Consider the following 12329-nt stretch of genomic DNA (forward strand, 5'->3'; position numbering starts at 1 on the left):
TAAAAAAGTCATTTTGTCCCACAAAAACAAGCCCTCACATGACTCTATTGGCCAAAATATGGAAAAATTATAGTTCTCAAAATAAGGCAAAAACTTCTTACAAAAAAAAAGTGTCTTTTAGGCTACTTTCACACTAGCGTCGGCCAACAGACATCGCACTGCGTCGTGCCGACGTACCGTCGCACGCTGTGAAAGTTTTGCACAACGGGGGCAGCGGATGCTTTTTTTCCAACGCATCCGCTGCCCCATTGTAATGTTCAGGGAGGACGGGGCGGAGTTTCGGCCGCGCATGCGAGGTTGAAAATGGCGGACACGACGCACAAAAAAAGTTACATGTAACGTTTGTGTGCGTCGCGGCTGCCAAAACACGACGCATCCGTCACATGACGGATGTGACGTGTGGCCATACGTCGCAGTGCAACGCTAATGCAAGTCTATGGAGAAAAAACGCATCCTGCGGGCAAGTTTGCAGGATGCGTTTTTTCGCCAAAACGACGCATTGCAACGTCTGTCAGCCGACGCTAGTGTGAAAGTAGCCTTAGTGTGTGACAGCAGCCAAACATAAAAAAGGATTTAAATCTGGTATCTCTGTAATCGCACCAACCCGAAGAATAAAGTCACCTAATCACTTATATCGCACGAGGAACGGCGTAAAAAATAAAACCAATTCTTCACCTTTTGTGGATTTGTTCATTCTGCCTCCCAAAGATCGCAGTAAGGAGATCACAGTGGTTTACCCCCACATATGGGGTATCGGCGTACTCAGGACAAATTGAACAACTTTTGGGGTCCAATTTCTCCTGTTACCCTTGGGAAAATAAAAAATTGGGGGCAAAAAGATCATTTTTGTGAAAAAAATATGATTTTTTATTTTCACAGCTCTATGTTATAAATTTCTGTGAAGCACTTGGGGGTTCAAAGTGCTCACCACACATCTAGATAAGTTCCTCGGGGGGGGTCTACTTTCCAAAATGATGTCACTTGTGGGGGGTTTCCACTGTTTAGGCACATCAGGGGCTCTCCAAACGCAACATGGCGTCCAGTCTCAATTCCAGCCAATTTTGAGTTTAAAACCTCAAATGGTGCTCCTTCCCTTCCGAGCCCTGACGTGCGCCTAAAGATTGGTCTTTCTCCACACATGGGGTATCGGTGTACTCAGGAGAAATTGCACAACAAATATAGTTGTTCGTTTTCTTCCGATACCCTTGGCAAAATAAAAAAATTGTGTCAGAAGTAAAACTTTTGTGAAAAAAAGTTAAATGTTAATTTTTTCCTTCCACATTGCTTAAATTCTTGTGAAGCACCTGAAGGGTTAATAAGCTTTTTGAATGCCGTTTTGACCATTTTGAGTGGTGCAGTTTTTAGAATGGTTTCACTTTGGGGTATTTTCTGTCATATTGACTCCTCAAGGTGACTACAAAAGTGAGATGGTCCCTAAAAAAATGGTTTTGTAAATTTTGTTGAAAAAATGAGAAATCATTGGTCAAAAAAAATTATGTTTCAAAAATTGTGCTGATGTAAAGTGGACATGTGGAAAATGTTATTTATTAGCTATTTTGTGTGACATATCTCTCTGATTAAGTGGCATAAATTAAAAGTTTGAAAATTGTGAAAATTTTCGCCAAATTTCCGTTTTTTTCACAAATAAATGCAAGTTATATCAAATAAATTTTACCACTATCATAAAGTACAATATGTCACGAAAAAACTCTCTCAGAATCAGTGGGATACATTGAAGCGTTCCAGAGTTATAACCACATAAAGTGACAGTGGTCAGATTTCAAAATTAAAGCTACGGTCACACTTTCGTACCGGGGCTTTGCGGACGGCTGCATACTTCCTCCCTGAAGCTCCGCCCACTTCCACACTTTCATTTAGGTTCGCTTACGTCCTGCATACTTATCTTTAATATTGGGTACGCAGGACATGCGGATGTATGTGGATGCGTCATTTTGATGTGCCCGCCGAAAACTTGCACTCCCGTGCGGTCGGGGGGGCGCGTCAAAACAACACATCAGCATATATCCGCATGTCCTGCGTACCCAATGTAAAGATACTGTAGGTACGCAGTATGCATGCAGAAGTAGGCGGACCTAATCGGAAGTGAGGAAGTGGGAGGAGCTTCAAGGAGGAAGTACGCAGCCATCAGCAAAGCCCCAGTGTGAACGTAGCCTAAGGCCTGGTCATTAACCTACAAAGTGGCTTGGTCCTTAAGGGGTTAAATACTTATTTTCCCCACTCTAAAACAACTCCATCCTTGCTGTTTCACTACACAGATAACTAGATTGAAGTTGCTACACAGAGTTCATGATTTCTGGTTATTAGTGATTAGTGGACCTGCACAGATAACGGGTTATCTGAGTATCTTGGGCATGCTCACTGCTTAGGCTGGTTTCACATTAGCGTTTTTTAGCGCAGCACATCGTGCGCGTCCATGCGCCCCTATGTTTAACATGGCGGGTGCATGGTCTAGCGTTTGCACGCGTTCGTATGCGTTTTCGCGCGCATGTGGTTTTTTGTAGTGTGCACCTAGGCGCGCCCGATGCAACGTGTTGCATTTTGGGTCCGTCTAACGGCGTACAAAAAACGCATGCGCAAAAATAACACATTACAGTCTATGGGAGCGCAAGCGTGCACATGAACATGCACACGCCTGTGTTTGAAATCGCATGCGTTTTAAGAGTTAACACGGCTAGAAACTGGTTAAAATGCATGCTCCTAAAAAACGTAAACGCATGCAAAATGCATGGTGCGTTTTTTGCATGCGTTTCTATTGCGCACGAAGCGCAGCGCTAAAAAACGCTAATGTGAAACCAGCTTTAGATAATATATTAGAGTCCCTGCAGCTGCATGTTTTGCAGCTGTTACACAGCTGCAACACATGTGGGGATTAGAGGTGAGCGAATTTGTTCGGATTTTGGCCCCGAATATGATTTTGACATTCGGGCCATATTCAAATACTATTCGGGCCATATTCGAACACTATTCGTGCCGAATGTATGTCTTATGATCGGTGCCGAACATATTCAGTAATTTCTACTCCCATTGACTCTAATGACGTTCATCTGTGTTCGAAGAATATTGCAAAAACAATATTCGATTCCGATCGTATTCGGAACCATATCCGAACAAATTCGCTCATCTCTAGTGGGGATTGTCTGACAAACAGGCAATCCTGCTCTTGTGTATGTGATAGTCAGAAGAGCTGTCAGCCAAACGACTATAGAGCTAACAGCAATCTAATATATCCGAAGGCCTTAAAGGGACTGTCAGCGCAGACTGACTGTTTAAACCAAGCACAGGCACTCGATGCACCCTTGGTGCAACCAAACATTTAAGTGCATCTTCACACCTGCTTGGTTTCTATGTTTGCCCTTCTCTGGTTTTATAAAGTCAGAGCTGTCATTCAAAATAGAGGAAGGACGGAGACAGAGGAAAAAAAAACAATTAGATGGGAAGAATCACTTAAAGCTGGGTCACACCAAGTGTGCACCTAGGGCCTGTGCTTGGTTTGATTAGTTATCTTATGCTGACTTTAACTCCTTCATGACCTTTGACGTCCAGGTTGCCTGGTACTTGCTGATCTGGGACGTATGGATACGTCCAGGCGATTTTGCACGCACAAGGGCTATGCAGACGCAATCAACACCAGGTGTCAGCTGATTCAGGCACCAATCCCGACACGTTAACCCCCTAAATGCTGTGATCACAGCATTTAGCAAACAGGCAGAGGCAAGATCGGAAATTGTACCAATAAAAACATCAAATCGTCCTGAAAAACAAGCCCTCACATGACTGTTGGCAGACATATGGAAAAATTATAGCTCACAAAATATGGCGATGCAAAAACTAATTTTTGCAAAAAAAGCGTCTTTCAATGTGTGACAATAGCCAAACATCAAAAAAATAAATCTGATATCAGTGTAATCGCACCAACCTGAAGAATAAAGCTAATTGCTTATACCGCACAAGGAGCGACACATAAAATAAAACCAATTCTACACCTGCTGTTGATTTTTTCATTCTGCCTCCCAAAGATCGCGGTAAGGCTTGGCTCACATTTATTCTGCGCACTACGTACAACGCTTACACCAGGGATTTCGTGTAAATCTGTGAAATACGTGATTCTGACCGAACCCTGGCGGAAGATTCCCTATAATGAGGCACATGGAGTCACTGTGGACACTGTCTGGCCTGTGATCCGGCGGTGTCAGCTTTTTAGGCGTGCATAAAAGTGCCATCGGCTACAGTTTTGTGCACTTCTGAAAAGAAGGATAACGCTGAGTCCAGATGAAGTTCAGAGTAACTCTGCTGCCTAATTATAGTGAATGTATACCTCGGGCAGTTTCAGTTCAATCACGTCAGTCTGAGATTTAGATGAAAACCCCAAAGTAAGTGCTTAGCGTAGAGCCCAGGATAAATGTGATCTTAAACGTTATGTAAAATGTTTGCAATAAAAGTTTCAAATCAATCTATAAAACAAATCCCCACTCAGGTCTGTCACCTGTCAATGGAAATATAGGGTGTTTCCACAATACTGGTAGCAAAAAGGCTCTGGAAAAGCAAAATGGCTCCTGCCACCCAAAAAGAAATCCAGCAAATTCTGCACTCCTAAATACAAATGCATCTCTCCCTTCTGAACCCCTCAGTGTGCCTAAACCACATTTAGTGTCCACATGTTTGGCATTTCTGTAGCGATGAGAGAACACCTAATCAACGAGTGCTTGTCTCCAGAAGCATGAGCTGGGCAAAATGTACTGGTCACTACAGCGTACAGGTCACTACAATGGCAGTTTGCAATTTTCACTCAGCAACATCCACTACTGCTTGATTCTGGAAAACACCCATGGAGTCAATATCGTCACTACACCTGTAGATAAATTTCCAAAGGGGTATAATTTCCAAAATGGGGTCACTTGAAGGTGAATTCTGCTCTTATAGCACTTGTGGGTTCTGTATATGGAGAAGGCAAATTATTCCACGAAAATCTGTGCTCTAGGTAGGTAATAGCGCTCGGTCCCTCCAGAAACTCGTCTTTTGTGGCTAAGCAGTACTGTACAGGCACATATTATTATTGTTATTATTTATTTATATAGCACCATTGATTCCATGGTGCTGTACATGAGAAGGGGTTAGATACAAATTACAGATATCACTTACAATAAACAAACTAACAATGACAGACTGATAGAGAGTGGAGAGAGGACCCTGCCCTTTCGGGCTTATATGCTACAGGATGGTGGGGAAGGAGACAGTAGGTTGGTGGGTTGCAGCAGTTCCGGTGTTGGTATGTGGTATTTCCACATTCACAGAAATTGTGGGACAAATTTTGGTGCCTTTTTGCCCATTTCCCAGTGTGAAAATGTAAAATCTAGGGCTAAAACAAAATTTTGGGGGGGTAAAAATGTAATTATTTTTTTATTTAGAGCCCAATGGTATAAAACTCTATGTCCCAACTGTGGTGTCAATCAGGGCCGGACTGTGACTAAAATTCAGCCCTGGCATCTGAAGTTACACAGGCCCACTAGTCACATGGTGACCATATAATATCTCTGTACACTTGTAGGTTACAAGAAGTGAGAGGAGATTAACACGACTCTATAACATGTAGTCACAGCTGTGCCCAGTATTTCAGCTCAGTCCTATTTATTGCTTTTAGGTACCGTACTCCTCCCAAATCTCTGTCCCCATTTGTATGCATGATGACAGAATTCCTGGCAGAACTCTCTATTGGGCAACCAGACCCCCTGGTCATAGCCGCCCCTATCATACCTCCCAACTTTTGAAGAAGGGAAAGACGGACAAAGATTGCGGCGTGCTGCGCGCGCCGCTGCAAATTTTGGGCACGCCCAGCCACACCCATTTCACAACTAGTCACACCCATGTGCACACCTAATCGCACCCATTTAGCACTGCTGATCACACTGACTGGTACTGAGGGCACAGTGGCTGGCATTATGGGCACACTGACTGACACTAAGGAAGAGAGAAAACAGAGAGAGAGAAAAAAGAAAACAGAGAGAGCGAGAAAGAAAGGGGAAAGAAAGAAAGAACAGTGAGAGACAGAGAAAGAACACAGAGAGAAAGAAAGAGGGGAAAGAAAGAGGGGAAAGAAAGAAAGAACAGAGAGAGACAGAGAAAGAACAGAGAGAGAAAGAAAGAAGTAAAGAAAAGAAAGAAAGAACAGAGAGAAAGAGAGGAAAGAAAAAGAAAGAAAGAGGGGAAGAAAGAACAGAGAGAAAGAAAGAACAGAGAGAGAAAGAAAAAGAGAGAAAGAAATAAAGAAAGATTCTACAAAGATACTATAGCAGCCCGGCTCCCATTGTAGTGCCCACCTGAGCCTCCCGGTGCAGGACCTATCATGATCCACTCACATGGCCGGCATCCCCGATTCCAAGGCGATCCTGCTGTCTGCGCTGTCGGAGGAGGACACGGTGATGGATCTGAAGCATTCCTAGTTCCGTCACAATCTCCTCAAGAAATTATCTCATTTCCGGTCAGCTTCCAGCACATCACTTCAGGTGGAACGTCATGTGTGTGTTTTAAAATGCTCCTCGGGGCTCCGCCGTGTACTCCTGTGTCCGTGGGAAAAGCACGCTTTGTATGCTTTCTACACACTTGGCTCCGCTCCGTACATCCCGTACACATATGGCTCCGCTCCATACACACACGGCTCCACTCTGTCCACCTCGTACACGCGTGGCTCCGCTCCGTACACCTCGTACACACGGCTCCTCTCCGTACACATCGCACACGCGCGGCTCCTCTCCGTACACCTCGCACACGCGCGGCTCCTCTCCGTACACCTCGCACACGCGCGGCTCCTCTCCGTACACCTCGCACACGCGCGGCTCCGCTCCGTACACCTCGTACACGCGCGGCTCCGCTCCGTACACCTCGTACACCCGCGGCTCCGCTCCGTACACCTCGTACACCCGCGGCTCCGCTCCGTACACCTCGCACACGCGCGGCTCCTCTCCGTACACCTCGCACACGCGCGGCTCCTCTCCGTACACCTCGCACACGCGCGGCTCCTCTCCGTACACCTCGCACACGCGCGGCTCCTCTCCGTACACCTCGCACACGCGCGGCTCCTCTCCGTACACCTCGCACACGCGCGGCTCCGCTCCGTACACCTCGCACACGCGCGGCTCCGCTCCGTACACCTCGCACACCCGCGGCTCCGCTCCGTACACCTCGCACACCCGCGGCTCCGCTCCGTACACCTCGCACACGCGCGGCTCCTCTCCGTACACCTCGCACACGCGCGGCTCCTCTCCGTACACCTCGCACACGCGCGACTCCTCTCCGTACACCTCGCACACACGGCTCTGCTCCGTACACCTCGTACACACACGGCTCTGCTCCGTACACCTCGTACACACTAGGCTCTGCTCCGTACACCTCGTACACACTAGGCTCTGCTCCGTACACCTCGTACACACACGGCTCTACGGCTCCTCTCCGTACACCTCGTACACACACGGCTCTGCTCCGTACACCTCATACACACACGGCTCTGCTCCGTACACCTCGTACACACTAGGCTCTGCTCCGTACACCTCGTACACACACGGCTCTACGGCTCCTCTCCATACACCTCGTACACACACAGCTCCGCTCCGTACACCTCGTACACACACGGCTCTGCTCCGTACACCTTGTACACACACGGCTCCGCTCCGTACACCTCGTACACACTAGGCTCTGCTCCGTACACCTCGTACACACACGGCTCTACGGCTCCTCTCCGTACACCTCGTACACACACGGCTCTGCTCCGTACACCTCGTACACACTAGGCTCTGCTCCGTACACCTCGTACACACACGGCTCTACGGCTCCTCTCCGTACACCTCGTACACACACGGCTCTGCTCCTTACACCTCGCACACACGCGGCTCCGCTCCGTACACCTCATACACACGCGGCTCCGCTCCGTACACCTCGTACACACACGGCTCCGCTCCGTACACCTCATACACACACAGCTCTGCTACATCCACACTGTAAATCCTGACCCCACACATACTTACCTCAACCAGCACCATGACAACAGCAAAGCAGAGTCTTGCAGACGGTAGAGGCAAGGCTGAGCGCACAGAACCTGTGATGAGGTCACAGGAGGGGCGGAGTCAGGGGTGACATGTTCGGGGGGGGGGGTCTGGACAAAGGCTCCTGATCATGTGACCCCCTGACTCCTCCCCTCCTGTGACCTCATCACAGGTCCTGCGAACAGAGCCAGCAGGCAAGCGAGTGCGACGCTGTGAGTGGCTGGGGGGGAGGGGGTCTAATGCTAGGGCGAGGATGGGGGAGGGGGCGTGGCGGCTTATCTCCCTGCAGTGCGGGAGGAACTTGGAAACTATCACCGCCGTGCCCGCAGAGGGCCGGCGGCAGGAGAAACAGTGGCCGCAACAGCTGGCAAGCGGCCAGATGATTGGGCGCTGCCGCCCGCGGCCCACGTGACAGTGGCCCAGCGGGAAAATGCCCGGTTGGTTATATTGTCAATCCGGGCCTGCTGTCAATATGATCACTGCACCTCTAGATGAATTAATTTAAAGGTGTAGTTTGGAAATGGATCTTTTATTGGGGGTTCTGCTGTTCTGGCACCTTAGGGGCTCTTCCAATGTGACATGGCACCCTCAAAATAGTCCAGCAAAATCTGAACTCCAATAAGGTGCTTCTTCCCTTTTGAGCTGTGCACTGTGCATCAAAAGTATTTTTCGACGACATATGGGGTATCGGCATACTCGGTAGAGATTGAACAACACATTTTTGACTCCATTTTCTTCTGCTATTCTTGTGAAAATAGTAACATAGTAACATAGTAACGTAGTTATTAAGGTTGAAGGGAGACTTTAAGTCCATCTAGTTCAACCCATATCCTATCCTAACTTGCCCTTACATGTTGATCCAGAGGAAGGAAAAAAAAAACCATGTGGCAAACACTAAGCTTCACATTGGGGAAAAAAATTCCTTCCCGACTCCACATACGGCAATCAGACTAGCTCCCTGGATCAACACAATATTAAGGTAACTAGTGTATATACCCTGTAATATTATACTTTTCAAGAAAGGCATCCAGTCCCTTCTTAAATTTTTGTAAGGAATCACTCATTACAACATCATATGGCAGAGAGTTCCATAGTCTCACTGCTCTTCCAGTAAAGAATCCGCGTCTGTGAGTATGCTTAAACCTTCTTTCCTCCAGACGTAGAGGATGCCCCCTTGTTCCCATCACAGGTCTAAGAGAAAACAGATCATTAGAAAGGTCTTGGTATTGTCCCCGCATATATTTATACATTGTAATAAGATCACCCCTAAGCCTTCGATTCTCCAAACTAAATAACCCCAAGTGTAATAACCTGTCTTGGTATTGCAGACCCCCTAGTTCCCTAATAACCTTGGTCGCTCTTCTCTGCACCCGCTCCAGTTCAGCTATGTCTTTCTTATACACCGGAGACCAGAACTGTACACAGTGGTCGCACTAGTGACTTATATAGAGGTAAAATTATGTTCTCCTCATCAGCATCTATGCCTCTTTTAATGCATCCCATTATTTTATTTGCCTTTGCAGCAGCTGCCTGACACTGGCCACTAAATGTGAGTTTGTCGTCCACCCATACACCCAAGTCTTTTTCAGTGACTGTTTTGCCCAGTGTTTTACAATTAAGCACATAATTATATATAATTATGTATACTTATACAATATAATTATACACTTTCTCTGCTCCTTCTCACGGCTGGTGATATCTCTCCAAATCCTGGTCCTCCTCACCACATTCCCACAGTCATTTCTACCTCCCATCCACGCTCTATCACAACCTTCCGTAACCACTCCAACCTTATATCCATTCACCCAGCCCCCGCTTCCCCAGTCCCACTAACAGGAGCTCTATGGAACGCTCGCTCTGTCTGCAACAAGCTTTCCTGCATCCATGATCTTTTTGTTACTACCAAACTTTCCTTCCTCGCCATCACCGAAACCTGGCTCACCCCTTCTGACACAGCCTCTCCTGCTGCACTTTCATATGGTGGCTTCCACCTTTCTCACACCCCCCGCCCCAGCAGCAAACATGGCGGAGGAGTTGGTTTTCTCCTGTCAGATACCTGCTCCTTCACCCCAATCCCACTGCCACCCTCTGTCACCCTCCCTTCCTTTGAGGTGCACTCTGTGCGCATCTACTCCCCCTCCAACCTCCAACTGGCTGTCATCTACAGCCCCCCCAGGGCCAGCCACCACCTTCCTTGACCACTTCACCACCTGGCTACTTAATTTCCTTTCCGCGGACATCCCTACTATCATGGGCGACTTCAACATCCCCATTGACACTTCCCTCTCAGCTTCCACTAAACTTCTATCTCTCACTTCCTCCTTCGGCCTCACTCAATGGTCTTCTACAGCCACCCACAAAGATGGCCACACACTGGACCTCATCTTCACCCGCCTCTGCTCCCTATCTAACCTCTCTAACTCACCTCTTCCTCTCTCTGACCACAACCTTCTCACATTCTCTTCCCTCTCCACTCCATGTCTACAATCCCCACCCCACAAACTTTCACACCCTCGCAGAAATCTTAAACACCTTAAACTACACTCATTCTCTGAATCCCTCCTCCCTCTCACAGATATAAGTTCCTTACACAATGCGGATGACGCTGCTGCTCTATATAACACCACAATAGCTGTAGCTTTGGAATCTGCTGCCCCACTTACAGATACCAAAGCTCGCAAAATCAACAGACAGCCCTGGCACACCAGCCTGACCAAAGAACTGAGGCGAGCTTCCAGGGCTGCTGAGCGCAGATGGAAAAGATCCCACTCCAACGAGCACTTCATCGCATTCAAACAGTCCCTCACTACTTTCAAGACCACACTCGCCACAGCTAAACAAACCTACTTCTCATCTCTCATATCCTCCCTGTCTCACAACCCTAAACAGTTATTCAACACCTTCAATTCTCTCCTCCATCCCCCAGCACCTCCTCCCTCCCCACTCATCTCAGCTGAAGACTTTGCCTCATTTTTCAAGCAGAAGATTGATAACATCAGAGACAGTTTTGGTCAACAACCCCCAGAGCCCCTCCACCCGACTTCCCAGCCCTCCACCTCCAAAACCAACTTCTCCACCATTACAGAAGATCGACTCTCCACTATACTCTCAAGATCACATCTCACCACTTGTGCACTTGACCCGATCCCTTCCCACTTCATCCCAAACCTCACCACAGTCTTCATCCCAACCCTAACCCATCTCTTCAACCTATCACTAACAACTGGTATTTTCCCCTCAAGCTTTAAACATGCCTCCATCACACCTATCCTCAAAAAGCCCTCTCTTGACCCATCCTCTGTATCTAGCTATCGCCTTATATCACTTCTCCCCTATGCCTCCAAGCTACTGGAACAACACGTCTACCTTGAACTGTCCTCCCATCTCTCTTCTTGCTCCCTCTTCGACCGCTTACAATCTGGCTTCCGGTCACACCACTCCACTGAAACTGCCCTTACTAAGGTCACCAATGACCTCTTAATCGCCAAGAGCAAGCGACACTACTCTGTCCTCCTCCTCCTGGACCTGTCGGCTGCCTTTGACACAGTGGACCATTCCCTATTATTACAGACCCTCTCATCCCTTGGCATCACAGACTTGGCCGTATCCTGGATCTCATCATACCTAACAGACCGGACATTCAGCGTCTCCCACTCACACACCACCTCCTCACCTCGCCCCCTATCTGTTGGAGTCCCACAAGGTTCAGTCCTAGGACCCCTGCTCTTCTCCATTTACACCTTTGGCCTGGGACAGCTCATAGAATCTCATGGATTTCAGTATCATCTCTATGCTGATGACACACAGATCTACATCTCTGGACCAGATATCACCTCCCTACTAACCAGAATCCCTCAATGTCTGTCCATTATTTCATCCTTCTTCTCTGCTAGATTTCTGAAACTTAACATGGACAAAACAGAATTCATCATCTTTCCCCCATCTCACGTGACCCCCCAACAAACCTATCCATTACAGTAAATGGCTGCCCACTCTCCCCAGTCCCACAAGCTCGCTGCCTCGGGGTAATCCTTGACGCTGATCTCTCCTTCAAACCACATATCCAAGCCCTTTCCACTTCCTGCCGACTTCAACTCAAAAATATTTCACGAATCTGTTCATTCCTCAACCAAAAATCTGCAAAGACCCTAGTCCATGCCCTCATAATCTCTCACCTTGACTACTGCAACCTCCTGCTCTGTGGCCTCCCCTCGAACACTCTCGCACCCCTCCAATCTATTCTTAACTCTGCTGCCCGACTAATCCACCTGTCCC

This window comes from Dendrobates tinctorius, unplaced genomic scaffold, assembly GCF_039654945.1.
Source record: "Dendrobates tinctorius isolate UK_male_01 unplaced genomic scaffold, ASM3965494v1 ptg000012l, whole genome shotgun sequence".
Classification (NCBI taxonomy): Eukaryota; Metazoa; Chordata; class Amphibia; order Anura; family Dendrobatidae; genus Dendrobates; species Dendrobates tinctorius.